This window comes from Pyrus communis, chromosome 12 (genome assembly GCF_963583255.1).
Source record: "Pyrus communis chromosome 12, drPyrComm1.1, whole genome shotgun sequence".
NCBI classification, from domain to species: Eukaryota; Viridiplantae; Streptophyta; class Magnoliopsida; order Rosales; family Rosaceae; genus Pyrus; species Pyrus communis.
Window position 1 is genome coordinate 18,859,913 of NC_084814.1, and position 16,330 is coordinate 18,876,242.

At 38.0% G+C, this 16,330-nt stretch overlaps 1 long non-coding RNA gene across 1 annotated transcript; it reads left to right on the forward strand.

Annotated features, from left to right (window-relative positions):
• The first annotated feature begins 13,706 nt into the window (after window positions 1-13,706).
• Window positions 13,707-15,818, forward strand: LOC137711728 (uncharacterized). Its single transcript, XR_011065095.1, has 3 exons — window positions 13,707-14,144; window positions 14,237-14,334; window positions 14,425-15,818. It is a non-coding gene; the product is annotated as an uncharacterized lncRNA (long non-coding RNA).
• The last annotated feature ends 512 nt before the right edge of the window (window positions 15,819-16,330 follow it).

Sequence of the window (16,330 nt, forward strand, 5' to 3'; positions counted from 1 at the left end):
CATTAAATAACATTAACCAACATACAAATTATATAACATAAATAAAAAAAAAACATTTAACAACATGAAACGTAAACAATATTTTTAAAAACATTTAACAACATAAAACTTAAACGCATATGTCATGCTGACGTTACTTAGCCGTTGAATTTGAATTTAAGTTGTAATTTTTAAATAATAAATTATGTTTGGTCCTCGGTTGGAGACGGTTTTTTGTGATAGGGCTAAAACGAGCCCTCTGACCCTTTGACCCTCAGTTGGAGATGAAGACAAATATGGCAGTGTACTGTTCATTAAAATATTAATTTCTTGGAGGGCCAGAGGGCTAAAACGAGCCATCTGGCCAGCCTTTGGTTAGAGTTGGCCTAAGATTTGTGTCATTTTCTAGGCCACCTATTGGATGACACTATTTTGCGTAGGAATCCAATTTATGTGTGTATGAAAAAGTGCAGAGCACCTCTCCCTAATTTTGCTTCGTCAACGGTGGTGTATTTAGGCCGTGGGGTCAATATCATACCAACAGGATCCTCTTTGGATTTCTTTGGTGAGGATTCTGAAAATATGTTTATCGTATATTGTATGGTTAGTTTTTGTCAGGTATTGTTTATGTTTAATTTTAAATAAAAATATTTGAAATAATTTTTAACTGTATAATATATGATAAACAAATATAATTCACTGATCTCCGTAATCATCATAAAAAGAATGTGGCGAAGATCCGAATTCAATATCATATACCATATCATATCATTCGTCCTTCACGAAACAAGAGTTGACATTTTTTGAAATATTAGAAAAATACTTTCATTTCGAAAAGAAAAAAAAACTTCTCTTTGGCTTGTTAATTGACAAATGGAAGCATCATCCACGTTAGTAGTTACATCATTGTGGGGAAGCAAGAAATGATGGCCACAACGAAAAGAAAGGTCATGCAAAGAGTGAAGTAAGGAGTTGATTTTTTTTAACCTTTCAAAGACTAACCAAAATTCTATATCCGGATTGTTCTAATTGCAGCTGACTTTGCCTTACGATATATTGCCGTTGGGATAGGTGGGAATCGGAATGGTTATTTTTTAGATCAAAAGAAAAGTTACAATGAAAAATTCCTTGCGCAAGAAGAATGGTTATTTAACAATCTCATGTTTACTTCCATCTCTAAACTTTTATATTAATTTCTTCCCTTTTTTAACTTAATTTCTCATTGCGAGTGGTATTTTTGCCAAGTCTATTTTCTTTGCAAATTTAAGGATATAGTGGTCTTGTAATACAGAAAAAAAAAATCAAATTTATTTGAAAAGGAGAAGTGCTTGGCTCCTTAATGTTAAGGAGGAGTTCATCCTCAAAATACGTTGTGGCCCATTCGTAAAATTTCGTGTGTATAATCGAAACTTATCATATTATATTATATATCACTATGTAAAAATCATTTCTGCAAAAAATCAATCAAAACTAAAATTGTTTATCAATCTTTGAGGAGTTCCGATCAGAAGCACAGTTATTGTGAATGTCACGATGTATTTTAAGGAGTTTCTTCTCAATCTTTGAGCAGCCAAGTAATTATCCTTAGCAAATTCATTTTTTTTTTTTTTGGATGAAATTCTTATTTTATCCCTTAACTTAACAAAAAAGGTTAATAGAATTAACAAAAATGACTACTAGTGCAACATATGACATAATTTGAGGACAGGAGAAATATTAATAAAGTTCAAGAATTAAAACTAAACTCGTGGTATAAATCAGGAATCTTTGGTACAATTTAGCTTACATGTTATTATCTAAGGATATGGGTTTTCTTATCTTTGTGCATTTAGGTTAGTTTTTTCAGAACAATACAAGAAAAAGGTCATTGTTGATCGTGATTGGTGTAAAGCCAAAGTAGTAGCACGCCTGAGAAACCAATTATTAGTGCATGTCCTGAATAAGGACGGTCTCCCTTATCCTCTTTAATTTTGTTGTGGTAGTGATGGGGTTGACACCCTTGCACATGGTGCAGTGTCTCCAGCCTTTGTACCCCCATCACTGCTCTGTGTTTGCCTTCCCTGGTTGTTGCCTTCTTGTAGGCCTCCTTGTCCCTTTGGCTTCGGCCCTGGAATTGCCCTTTCTAGTTCTCCAAAAAAAAAAAAAAAAAAAGAAACCAATTATTGGTTTATGGTTTATTAAATTAATAGCTGAAGAAAGTGACATATGAACAAATGCATTGTCTATGATTACAAATTATTGGTGACAGGTATGGCATTGCCTGCACCTAAACCATGTGCATTTTCTATGATTACAATGTCCAAACTATAAAGAATGCGGCTTTTGGAATAGATACGGTGATAATTTTTCTTTACAATTAAGGTTATTGATAGAATATAATTAGTTTATACTGAAAATTTAACTTTAACCCCTCAAGTTCAATTTTTTTCATATAAAATCCGACATAATCTTTTTACTTAAAAAAAAAAAAACCCAGTGATTAGGATCAACCTAAGTGAATTCATTAATTACATATTACTTTACACATTTTACATTTTTTTAGATGCCTAAAATACCCATATTGCATATTTGATGTGCACAATTAATTATATACTGATTGTAAGGAGAGAGTTAATGATTTCGCAAAAAGAAAAATAAGACATTAATGTTAAAAAAATTATTGCATAATAATACCAAATATGAGAATTGTTGGCTTAATTCTATGTGTGACATCCCACATCGCCCAGGTGAGTGATCCTTAAATGTATATTCCCATCTCTACCGAGCACGAGGCCTTTTGGGAGCTCACTGGCTTCGGGTTCCCTAGGAACTCTGAAGTTAAGCGAGAAAGGGGCTAGAGCAATCCCATGATGGGTGACCCACTGGGAAGTTGCCCGTGAGTTCCCAAAAACAAAACCGTGAGGGAATGGTAAGCCCAAAGCGGACAATATCGTGCTACGGTGGTGGAGTGGGCCCGGGAAGTGATCCGCCCCGGGCGGGGATGTGACAATTTGGTATCAGAGCCTAACCCTGGTCGTGGTGTGCCGACGAGGACGTCGGGCCCCTAAGGGGGGTGGATTGTGACATCCCACATCACACAGGGGAGTGATCCTTAAATGTATATTCCCATCTCTACCGAGCACGAGGCCTTTTGGGAGCTCACTGGCTTCGGGTTCCCTAGGAACTCTGAAGTTAAGCGAGAAAGGGGCTAGAGCAATCCCATGATGGGTGACCCACTGGGAAGTTGCCCGTGAGTTCCCAAAAACAAAACCGTGAGGGAATGGTAAGCCCAAAGCGGACAATATCGTGCTACGGTGGTGGAGTGGGCCCGGAAAGTGATCCTGACACACCCCGTCCCGAAGGAGGGCATGCTGGCCGTCACGTGAGAGTGACGTAACCATTTGCACAGTTCGGAAGCTTTAAAATATACTACTTCTAAAATGAAACACCCGAAGGTGAGTCCTTATTTGGTCCATTCTGTCAGAACTCCGTTGAATTTCCTCGTAATCACCACACCTTTGCAATTCTTGAACCTGGAGGGGCGCAAAACAAAGTTGAGTGGGTCAGTAAAACAATTCTTTTCCAATTCCAAACACTTCTCAAAACTTTGTAACCCCTCTCCGTAAAACCTGTATACTTTCTCAGAAAATAAACATATATACGTATGTATAGATATGCCAGTCATGCTCAAGGGTATATCATTCATGCTCAAGAATATGCCATGTCGGAAACTCATAATGGAATGTAAGTGCTCAAGCATAATTCACATCAATAACATATAATCTGGCAGCCGGGAGTCACCTAACGTGACCTGTACGGCTGCAGATAGAGCTCCAATCTCAACTCAATATCTGAATCTGCACACGAGTCGGAACCACCTAACGTGGTCTGTACGACAGGACTGGGTGTAATATATACGCTCTAGTGCTACGATCACGTGAAGACTGTGCGAATAATCGCGGGTCACCTACGAGTCGGAACCACCTAATGTGGTCTGCACGACAAGGCTTGCACCTAACTTGGATCCAAGGCGAGCGTGTGGTGCGGGTGAACATCACGTGAAGGACTATGCCCTGGCCCTGGGCGGGAGCACTAACACCGGGGGTGCAGATTATGAGCTCTCTAAGCATCTCAAACTACTACTGAATACAAACATAAATACCACTTACCTGGCACTTACCTGTGCGTCCACAGCACCAAAAACACATATATAAATGTATGCCACTACCAATGCATGTGATGATAGTATTTCAATCGTATCCCAAACGTATTTCATACGTATATCAAATGTATTTGAAATGTAGCTTACCTGGGCCTCCTCAGCACCATGCAACAGTATGCATAATTATGGTAATGCATATATTAAAATATGATGCATATATGACAGGATATTTAATTCGTATTTCTTTTAAAATACGTCAAGCATACGTATATATATATACTGAAAAATAACTGCCCACTCACTGATCACATCGACGTCTCGTAGGTCCCTGAACCTCCCCTAGCTTGGTTACATTCTTCCTCTGTATAATTTTCACCTATACAAAAAGTAACCAAATTGACGTTATTTAACGCACATACACCAAACATTCGTCCATAACTTTCTCATACGTTGCTCAATTTGGGTGTATGAATATACCACGGTGATCTACACGACGTCACGAACGCGTGACAATTTTCAGAACTCAATTTGGAGCTCTCACGCGCCCCCACGCGCACTGTTCACGCGCTGCCCACGCGCGCGTCTTCTTCCTCGCGTCGCCGGACTGGTTTCGCCGGCGGTGGGTGTTTTGCCGGAATTTCTGGGTAAACTTCAAAGTGTCATAACTTCTTCATTTCTTAACCATTTTCGACGTACTATATATCAAAATGAAGGTATTGACGAGACGAACACATCCATACCTGCCTTGACCTCTAACTCGCCGTGGATTCGCCGGAAAAAGCCCCGAAAGCTCCGGCCAAACTTTGAACTTGTCGTTCTCCGTGTTCCTATGTCCATTTTTCACATAATTTATACCAAAATGAAGCCCTAATCATAATCTACCACGTTGGACTAGTTTTAGGGCCTAAAAACAACGGAATCAAACTTTTCCAAAAATACGAAAATTCGGCCGGACTTACAGTTCGTGATCCCGACGTCCAAATCCTTCAAACGAAGCACTCCGAGCTTCCTTAGGACCTCACCAAGCTTCCTACAAGCTTCAAAATCCCAAAAAACATCAATCTTTACATGTGCATGAACAGTGCACACGCACAGTGAAATTGAAATTCATGTTTTCCGAAGTGAAACTCACCTGAAATTGGTACCATCGTGTTCGTGTGGTCTTCAGGAGTACAATGGTGGTCTTAGATCCTTCGTTGGTATAGTTTTAGGGTGGTTTTGTGGGTGGTCCGTGTGAGTTCGAAGGAGAGAGAGAGAACGGAGAGTGAATGAGAGATTTGTGAGGGAGGAGAGAGAGAGAGACAAGATGCAGAAATGGGGGAGAGATTTGAGGGAGGTGGGATCCTACCCAATCCCCAAATCATCAAGTTACAACATATTTTACGCCTCTTAGTCCCGTTTAAGGGCATTTTCATAACTTCACGTCCTCGGAATTAAAATTCCGGGACGGGTTGTGACAACCTTCCCTCCTTATAGAATTTCGTCCCCGAAATTCCAACAACCAACTTAATCATCTAAACTCATACAATAGCTTCGGATAAATCTCTTTCATCCGATTCTCCCACGTAATTTCTTCCACTGACTGCTTTCTTCACAAATTCTTTACCAATTACACTGTCTTAATTCTCAATACATTCTTTTTCCAATCCAAAGTCGTCCTTGGTTCCTCAACCAGTCTAATCCAGATTAATTCTCAATAGTTGCACCGGAACTCTATGTGACGAATCTGCCACCTAGTGACAACGCATCGAAATATAATACATTATGCACCTTAGCCAATTCTGAAGACATCACCACTTGTATGCAACTTCATCGATTCCTTTAGTGGTCAAAAACGGTCTGATGTGTTTAAGACTTATTTTGTCTCCTTTCCAAATCTCACTATTTCTTTTCGTGATGAAATTTCTAAAAATGTTGAATCATGAAACACATCATGCTCTTACAATAACTCTGGAAGTAATTCAAGCAACTTCACTTACTCTTCGATGATCACATAAAGTCCGATGTACTTAGGACTTAATTTGCTTTCCTTTCCAAGCCGAATCATACTTTTCTAAAGTGAAAACTTCAAAATTATAAGATCATCTACGTTAAACACTCGATTAGTGACATGTTGAACTATTAATCTCTTTTGCCATTCCTGGCTACTCTCAGGTTAAACTTAATCACCTGAATAATTTGAGAAGACTTATCCATAGTTTCAAGCCTACCAAAACTCTTTCGTGATCGAATCTTCTCTATCCAGAAGCATTTCTTCCACAAATCAGCCAAAAATCGACACATTTCATGGTCCTTATGGCGTTACATCGGAAACTGTGCAACCAACATACTTAAGAAACTCAGCAGTTCCGTAACCCAAATCTCTTCTCCATAAAACATATAAGTACTGTTGCACTGTGGTTGTTACTCAACACTGGAGTAAATGTACTAACTTGGTACATTGATCAACTAACACTTCAAGTTCAATCATAACCATCCTATTCTCGAACTCAGCAATCTTTCTTTTTCCCTTCTTTCTTTGCCTTGGTTAATTCTTAATTTTCTTCGTTAACCATTTGAGTCTTGAGTACGACCTTACTAAAAAGACTTAACTTGAAAATTAGCAATTACAACTTCTTCTCAATCTTCCATTCTCAACTTTACTTCAGTTGATTTCCAATCCACAAGAAGACAATCTTGGCAAGCGTGCCAGACATTAACTCTTACCACAGTCTTTTCACCAAGTGCATCAGCTAGAACAATTTTACGATCACCCTGGTCGTACAATCATGTTCGTTAAACAATTCAATCCACCTTCGCTGCCTTATATCAAAATCCTTCCAAGTAATGGATATTGGAGACTTTTTGGATTCGTAAAAATCTTGCATTCTTACCACAATAATGTCTTCATAACTTCACAACAAGAATGGTAATCATGACTTCCAAATCACTAGTAGGGTAATTCATTTCATGAGGTTCCTTTTGTCGTGAAACGTATGTAATCACCCTAACATTTGCATTAACATGCATCTAATACCATTCAAGAAATATCACTAAAAATTTATGATTACCACTATCTTCTGGGAGTACTAAAATACGTGCATGAGTGAGGAATACTTCAACTGTTGAAACCTTTACTCATAATTATCATCCCACTCAAACTTAACCTCTTTTATCGTCAATGGCAAGGCAATGACTGAAAAATCTTTCACGAACCGTCCCTGATAGCTTGTTAAGCTAGGATAACTCTGAATCCCAATCACGATTCGTGGTTGTTCTAAATTCTCAATTTCTGCTACCTTTTATGAATTCACTTGAATGCCTGAAGCTGATATAACAAATCTTAGAATGCCACTTGATTCATTTAACTTTAGCATTTGCTAAACTTAGCATACAACCAACGTTCCCTCGATCTTTGCAATACCAATTTAAGATGTTTAGCATACTTTGCTCTAGTCTTATCAATCCTTTCAATAGCAACAATAACAAATCGGTCTAGATATCATTGGAATACTTCATTCATCAAATTCATAAAGTAGTAGATGCATTCGTCACTCCAAATGGCATCACCAAACTTGAAATGACCTTAACGAATCCTAAAAGTTATCATAAGGGCATCCTCACCAATAATCTTCAACTAATAATATCCAGACCTCAAGTCAATCTTAGAAAATATACAATCACCTCGAAGCTGATCAAACAACCATCAATGTGAGGTAACGGATGACGGTTTTCAATTGTTACTCGATTCAACTGCTTATAATCAAAGCACAGCCTTAACGTCCATTTTATTTCTCACCAATAAACTGGGGTTCCCCCAACGTAATGTACTAGGTTGAATAAAAACCTTTATCAACCAATTTCCAATTCTCTTAGTTCAAAAGGCAACATTCCATAATATAAGGTTTGTACCTGGAGACAAATCAATAGTGAACTCTACATCTTTGACTGACGGCAATCCAGGTAAATTCTCAGGGAAAACGTCAGGTAAATGTTTGACTACTCCCACTTCTTCCACACTACTAGAAGTGACATCATTTAGTACCACATGATATAAATATCCTTGGCAGCCTTTTAATAATAATCTCTTTGCTCTCACAGCATAAATAACGGCCTGCCTCACTCCACTTTGCATACTTACAAAAGTAATCTCTAGTCATCCAGACCGATGGAAAATAACTGGTTTCCCGGAAATAAAGTATATACTCATATACGTAATATATCTCAAAAATGCTAGACAATATGAATGTATGTCATGCCAAGTATCATAATAGAATGCTCTAGAATAACATCGAAATCCACAATCTAATGGAACAAAAGTAGCTAGCAACAATACATACTCTACTAATACTGAGCACTCTGAATAAGTACGATACTAACATAGGATAACCTATCGGTTTACTTGCTTAACGAATCCACGAATAAATTATTAATATTACGGTCTGCAGCCCGCAATACTGATAAATCATCGTTGTCTCGATAAGTAAGCAACAACTCTCGAGGGTGTAATATTACTATTTTGCCACTCATTGGGAATACATACACACGTCTCAACCGCGTTTAAATACTACTTTCTAGGCAATAACATTAATAACGTAAAATTTCTACATTATTAACAAATAGACTCTAGCTAAGTCATTAAGAATAATTATCGTACCCCTAATCAAATCCAAATAATTCTGAGTATCTTGCAGTGATGTGTAGTTAACACATCCCTGGCTTGTTGTTGTCTCCCACAACCTCTATTAGTGTAAATACTTCTTTCATGTACACCACGGCCTAACTGACCATAATTAATAGATCCAAGAACTTGCTGGATCGGCGCCAGTTGTGGCAAAGAAGACTGCTAGGGTTTCTGTTGGCTTTGGACATAATTTGCAGTTCTATATCCCATCTATCCACTTGTAAAGCGTCCAATGCTTTCTCGCCTACATTCTCAAAGGTGTCCATTATTGTACCTACAGCACAAAGGTACATTTCCTTTACCAAAATCACCTTGTCTCTGAGATCTGAGATTACCAATACATCTATCACTTCACCTCTGATCAATGGAATTAAAACCTTTGCCAAAAGAACTAGAATTAGCTTCACTTCTTTTGAAGTTCCGAATCTTTCTATATTCTTGATATGACGAATCATTAACTTTATCGTCATCTTTTGATTCCCATTCTTTTATCATTCTTCTTTACTCTCGCTGAACATGTTCTCAGAGTCCTCAAGGCTCAACAACATCTTGTATATTCCTGGTAAGAATTACAATGGATAGTGGTCACCCAAAATACCACTGCCTTATGCCACCCAGCCTAAAACAATATAACACTTCAATCAAAATAGCAGCAATATTCGAATGGGACGAGGCAAGTCTGAGAACTTTCTATAATACTCATTGATCATCAGCTTTCCTTGTCTCACATTTGCAAATTCTTGCTTTCTACCATCATAAGATGCCAAAGGAAATAATTCTTTTCTTTAAACAAGTCCTTAAACAATTCTCAATCGGCTGTTTCCTCCGGTGACAACGAATTATACTCCTGTTTCCACCATGATACAAGTTCATAACTCAAACCAGGTAATCGCCTCAACCCTTCTGTCAAAAGGAAGATTCCTTTGACTTGCATAATCTAAAACATCTTTTCCAATTGGTTAATCCATCACTTTGCTCCCTCAGGTTCATCATTTCATAAGGTGATTCAAATTCAACTCATAACCCATCTTAAAATGTCCCTTTTTGATAATATACTGAATCACCAAAATAATAGTTTCCCCTAATAGCTAAATCAGGGAGACTAAATTCCTCTAACTACGTGGTTTGCTACGAGGCGGTGTAGTTCTGACAGAATTCACTAGAACTTCTCAAGATGTCCAAGATTGAAACTAGGCTCTGATACCAACTGACACACCCCGTCCCGAAGGAGGGCATGCTGGCCGTCACGTGAGAGTGACGTAACCATTTGCACAGTTCGGAAGCTTTAAAATATACTACTTCTAAAATGAAACACCCGAAGGTGAGTCCTTATTTGGTCCATTCTGTCAGAACTCCGTTGAATTTCCTCGTAATCACCACACCTTTGCAATTCTTGAACCTGGAGGGGCGCAAAACAAAGTTGAGTGGGTCAGTAAAACAATTCTTTTCCAATTCCAAACACTTCTCAAAACTTTGTAACCCCTCTCCGTAAAACCTGTATACTTTCTCAGAAAATAAACATATATACGTATGTATAGATATGCCAGTCATGCTCAAGGGTATATCATTCATGCTCAAGAATATGCCATGTCGGAAACTCATAATGGAATGTAAGTGCTCAAGCATAATTCACATCAATAACATATAATCTGGCAGCCGGGAGTCACCTAACGTGACCTGTACGGCTGCAGATAGAGCTCCAATCTCAACTCAATATCTGAATCTGCACACGAGTCGGAACCACCTAACGTGGTCTGTACGACAGGACTGGGTGTAATATATACGCTCTAGTGCTACGATCACGTGAAGACTGTGCGAATAATCGCGGGTCACCTACGAGTCGGAACCACCTAATGTGGTCTGCACGACAAGGCTTGCACCTAACTTGGATCCAAGGCGAGCGTGTGGTGCGGGTGAACATCACGTGAAGGACTATGCCCTGGCCCTGGGCGGGAGCACTAACACCGGGGGTGCAGATTATGAGCTCTCTAAGCATCTCAAACTACTACTGAATACAAACATAAATACCACTTACCTGGCACTTACCTGTGCGTCCACAGCACCAAAAACACATATATAAATGTATGCCACTACCAATGCATGTGATGATAGTATTTCAATCGTATCCCAAACGTATTTCATACGTATATCAAATGTATTTGAAATGTAGCTTACCTGGGCCTCCTCAGCACCATGCAACAGTATGCATAATTATGGTAATGCATATATTAAAATATGATGCATATATGACAGGATATTTAATTCGTATTTCTTTTAAAATACGTCAAGCATACGTATATATATATACTGAAAAATAACTGCCCACTCACTGATCACATCGACGTCTCGTAGGTCCCTGAACCTCCCCTAGCTTGGTTACATTCTTCCTCTGTATAATTTTCACCTATACAAAAAGTAACCAAATTGACGTTATTTAACGCACATACACCAAACATTCGTCCATAACTTTCTCATACGTTGCTCAATTTGGGTGTATGAATATACCACGGTGATCTACACGACGTCACGAACGCGTGACAATTTTCAGAACTCAATTTGGAGCTCTCACGCGCCCCCACGCGCACTGTTCACGCGCTGCCCACGCGCGCGTCTTCTTCCTCGCGTCGCCGGACTGGTTTCGCCGGCGGTGGGTGTTTTGCCGGAATTTCTGGGTAAACTTCAAAGTGTCATAACTTCTTCATTTCTTAACCATTTTCGACGTACTATATATCAAAATGAAGGTATTGACGAGACGAACACATCCATACCTGCCTTGACCTCTAACTCGCCGTGGATTCGCCGGAAAAAGCCCCGAAAGCTCCGGCCAAACTTTGAACTTGTCGTTCTCCGTGTTCCTATGTCCATTTTTCACATAATTTATACCAAAATGAAGCCCTAATCATAATCTACCACGTTGGACTAGTTTTAGGGCCTAAAAACAACGGAATCAAACTTTTCCAAAAATACGAAAATTCGGCCGGACTTACAGTTCGTGATCCCGACGTCCAAATCCTTCAAACGAAGCACTCCGAGCTTCCTTAGGACCTCACCAAGCTTCCTACAAGCTTCAAAATCCCAAAAAACATCAATCTTTACATGTGCATGAACAGTGCACACGCACAGTGAAATTGAAATTCATGTTTTCCGAAGTGAAACTCACCTGAAATTGGTACCATCGTGTTCGTGTGGTCTTCAGGAGTACAATGGTGGTCTTAGATCCTTCGTTGGTATAGTTTTAGGGTGGTTTTGTGGGTGGTCCGTGTGAGTTCGAAGGAGAGAGAGAGAACGGAGAGTGAATGAGAGATTTGTGAGGGAGGAGAGAGAGAGAGACAAGATGCAGAAATGGGGGAGAGATTTGAGGGAGGTGGGATCCTACCCAATCCCCAAATCATCAAGTTACAACATATTTTACGCCTCTTAGTCCCGTTTAAGGGCATTTTCATAACTTCACGTCCTCGGAATTAAAATTCCGGGACGGGTTGTGACAGATCCGCCCCGGGTCGGGATGTGACACTATGTATCTGCCATTATGAGTTCATATATATTTTTACAAAAAAAAAAAAAAAAAAAAAAACCCTAATATATGTAATAATACATAAATAAAAAAAATAAAAAAAAGTGTGTGTGTGTGTTTATATAATTAGACCCATATTAATTTACCTGCCTACTATTTGAAATGTTCATTTCCAATGATGCAAAATATTGTATACCAACAACAAAATATTGCAAAAACTTAGGAATTCGATCATGCTTTTGATTTTATCTTTTTGCCTACAAACAATCATATACATATTACTTTATATATTTTTACCAAAAAAACGTCCCTAATTGGCTATATATATAATAATACATGAAAAATAATTTACCTACCATGTATACAAAAATGTTATTTGAATCAAAATATATAATCTAGGTTTTCTCAAAAAAAAAAAAAAAAAAAAAAAAAAAAAAAATATATATATATATATATATATATATATATAATCTAGGTGTAGTATATATATATATTTTATATAATTGGAACAAGTTAATTTACCTACCTATAAATTAATTTTCAATAATTTACCTACAAAAAAATTATACCCCATGTGTAATACAATATATTTTTTTTCACTAATACATGGAGAATAATTTACCCATAACAAGAAGAAATGTAATTTGATGTATTATATTGAAAAATATTATGTCATACCTACATTTATACAACAATAAAACGTGAATAATATATGTAACAATACATGAAAAATAATTTACCTACAAATTATAGAAGTGTTATTTGATTCAAAATATATAATATGGATTTAGTATAATTTTTTTTTAATAATTGGAACAAATTAATTTACTTCCCAATTAATACAAAATATATATATCACAAAAAGGTAAATTTTTGGTATGATATGGATACAATTAATGCAATACAACAATTTATACTTTTTATTTTACTTTTTCTACAACTTTTAATTTGGAATAAATTTAGGGATTTGGGAAAGTGGCATATGTGACAATCCGTTCATAATTTTACGATTTTATAAATTTCAAAAGAGTAATTTTATGAAAATGCCCTTAGAGCAAAGATGTTGATTTTCGTTGGCCGTCCTTTCATGCCGTGTACAAACTACTATCTTAGTGTATTTTCAAAGTACTCAATTTGAGTACAAGCGGAATTCAATTTACAGCCACGATACGACGAAGATTCTATGAACTTACGAAGTTCAACAAGGATATTTTGATAAATTCATTATCCTCCATAAACACCCTTTTATTATTTTATTAATTTTTCTGTGTAAGATTTCTCCATGATGGGATCCACCCACGTGGGTCTCATATCACCCTTGTCCCCGTATCCCTTCTCTCTTTCTGATTCTTTTTTATTTTTTAATTTTTTAATTTTTGGGACCACTCTCTTGCTGCCATGTGTTTTCGCTCTAGCACTCTGAGCTCTCTGCCCTTTCCCGACTTCTCTTTCTTTTCTCTCTGCAACTACCGGCGCTGAGGCCGTCCACCCACTCACCGTATTCTTTGGCGAGCCACACCACCATCACCACACTGTCACCACTCCGGCGAGATGGCCACCGTGACTGCTACGCTCGGAGACTCTCTAACTCTCCCGACGAGCTTTCTCTCTCTCTCAGACTCCTCCCTTGCTGCAACACCGGGACCACCACCTCCGGTCTTACTCGCCATTCCGGCGAGCATCGTCACCAACGATCACCACCTAAATTAAAAAAAACAAAAAAAAAAACCCTTCCTAGTCACGATTCCAAACCAGGCAGAGTCCCTTCTTCCCCCTTCTTTCTCTGCACAGTGGCACCGCCACTGTTCAAGAATCTCTCTGGCGATTTCTCGCAATTTCCGGCGAGGGTAAGTTTCGAAAACTCTTTAAACCTTCTTCGATCACGTTCTAGAATACGATTAGGTTAAATTTGTGATGTTTTGGTGACGTTTTGCTACAGAAATTGTGCGGGGGGAAGTTCCCCAGTCTCCGATGAGGAAACCGGGCCTTTTGCAGGCTTTTTCCGGCTAGATCAGGCCACGGCAAGGGACCACAATGGTATAATTCAAATCCCTACCCTCTTAACTTCATTTTGGTAATTAAATGGTAAATTATGGTTAAGTTTTGGAGCTCTATTTTGCTGTCCAGAATCTGGCGACCCGCCGGAGAAGAAGAAGAAGAAGGAAAAAAAAAAAGAAAAAAAAGAAAAAAAAAGAAGGGCTTCAGCCAAACTCGGCCCAAATCATAAACCCAACCCTTTGGGCCTTTGTCCCAGGCCGACCCGTTTCAGACTTGGGCTCAGGATATTTTCTGGAATATTCTTGGAATATTCTCTGAAATATTCTTGGAATATTAGGTTGACCTTTTCAGAAAATTTTCAGAAACCCTCCTAAGAAAATTTTGATGTTCCGAGTTCATTTTTGACATCCATTTAGTGAAATTTCAAAGTTTTAACTTGGTTGACCATCAGGGGGTATCAGTTGACTTTTTAGGGTTCGTCGTTGATTTTCTCATTAACTTTTTACAAAATCTGTTAAGGACTCTTCTTAGCGAATTTCTACGTCTTGACTTCAAATTTGCACTTTGCTTTCCCAAATTTAATTGTTTTAATGGAGTTTTACTAATGGGTCCTAATATTGTGCTTAAATGCGATTATTATCGGTGACTTCAGCTATTCTAGTTCGAACGGGTTTGATTCGACGATATAATCTGTGAGTGGGTCTTTTTTTTTTTATACTCTGTGTGTGTGTGTGTGTGTGTGTGTGATTGATAATTTCCATTTTTGCATTTGAAAAAGAATTTCCTACGTATGCCTGGATTAGACTAAAGTTTATAAGAATTAACGAAAAGACATAATTTGTGAAATATGCTACATCATACAGGATGCACAGGTGTGCTTATAATCTTTGATGCCATAATTATATCTACGGCTATGACTGTTAGTATGTTGATTAGAACTATTGAATCACTATGGCATGCGTATATTTATGTAGTTTGCTCATCATTACGGCACCTAGATGTTGGTGCTCTCCCAGGACCAGGGAATGCTCGCCCTTATGGAGCTACTCGTGTAATGCTTCTGGTTGAGAGCCATCATGGAGCATATTCAAAGCACTTGCTGACTTTCTTCTGTCGTTGATGTTCCTACAATGATTTAAAGAGAATACTGCCTATCGACCAGATAAAAAGGGATACATCAAATAAGACAACACCAATCATATTGTGCATAAATTCTTCTTTTCAAATCAGCAACAAGAGCATCAAAAAATTAAAGTCAAGCAAATCTATTCCCAAGACAACCTAGCCAACTTCTTTACAAAGTCACTGCCGAAGTATACTTTCCAGAAACTTGTTCAAAGAATTGCTATGTGTAAGTTGTCTGATTTGAATTGTTTGTAGTTCTCATTTGGAAGTTTTGTCAAACTTAAGAGGAGTTTCCAAAAGTGTACTCACTTGGTCTTAATGTACTATTTTCCTTACGATTAGGAGTATTTTTCCATTTAGGTTCTTGCTAGCTGATGAGGTTTTAACGAGGCACTCATTCGGGGCTGGTCATACCTCTGTGTGCATTCTACATGCGTCCTAAAGGCGTTTATTTTTAACTTCATGCATATTTTTTTTTTCTCTTTAGATGATGAGTTTTTATTCTACACTGGTTTCACCATAGTAAGGTTTTGTGAGTTCTACTACTTATACATTCTTATTTGTTTTGAGCTCGCATTCGCTCGTTATGCTGACAACTTTATCAATTGTTCTTACTTTCATCACTAAAGAGTTGGCAAGACATTTTGTTTGAGCATTTACACACTCAGGGGGAGTGGGTTGATCTCCTAATTTAATTAAAAATGTGATTGTGTAAATCCTTATGGAATTCTATAGTATCTTTTAGATAGTGTCCTAACTAAGATGTATTACATAAAAGGTAAGGAATCTCCATTTCTTACTACTGTAATTAAAGACACAATGAAATGAGATAATACACACCTCAAAATTCACTAATTCTCTCTTCTCTCTTCTCTCTCTTCCCACCACACCCTCTCTTTCTCCCTCTATA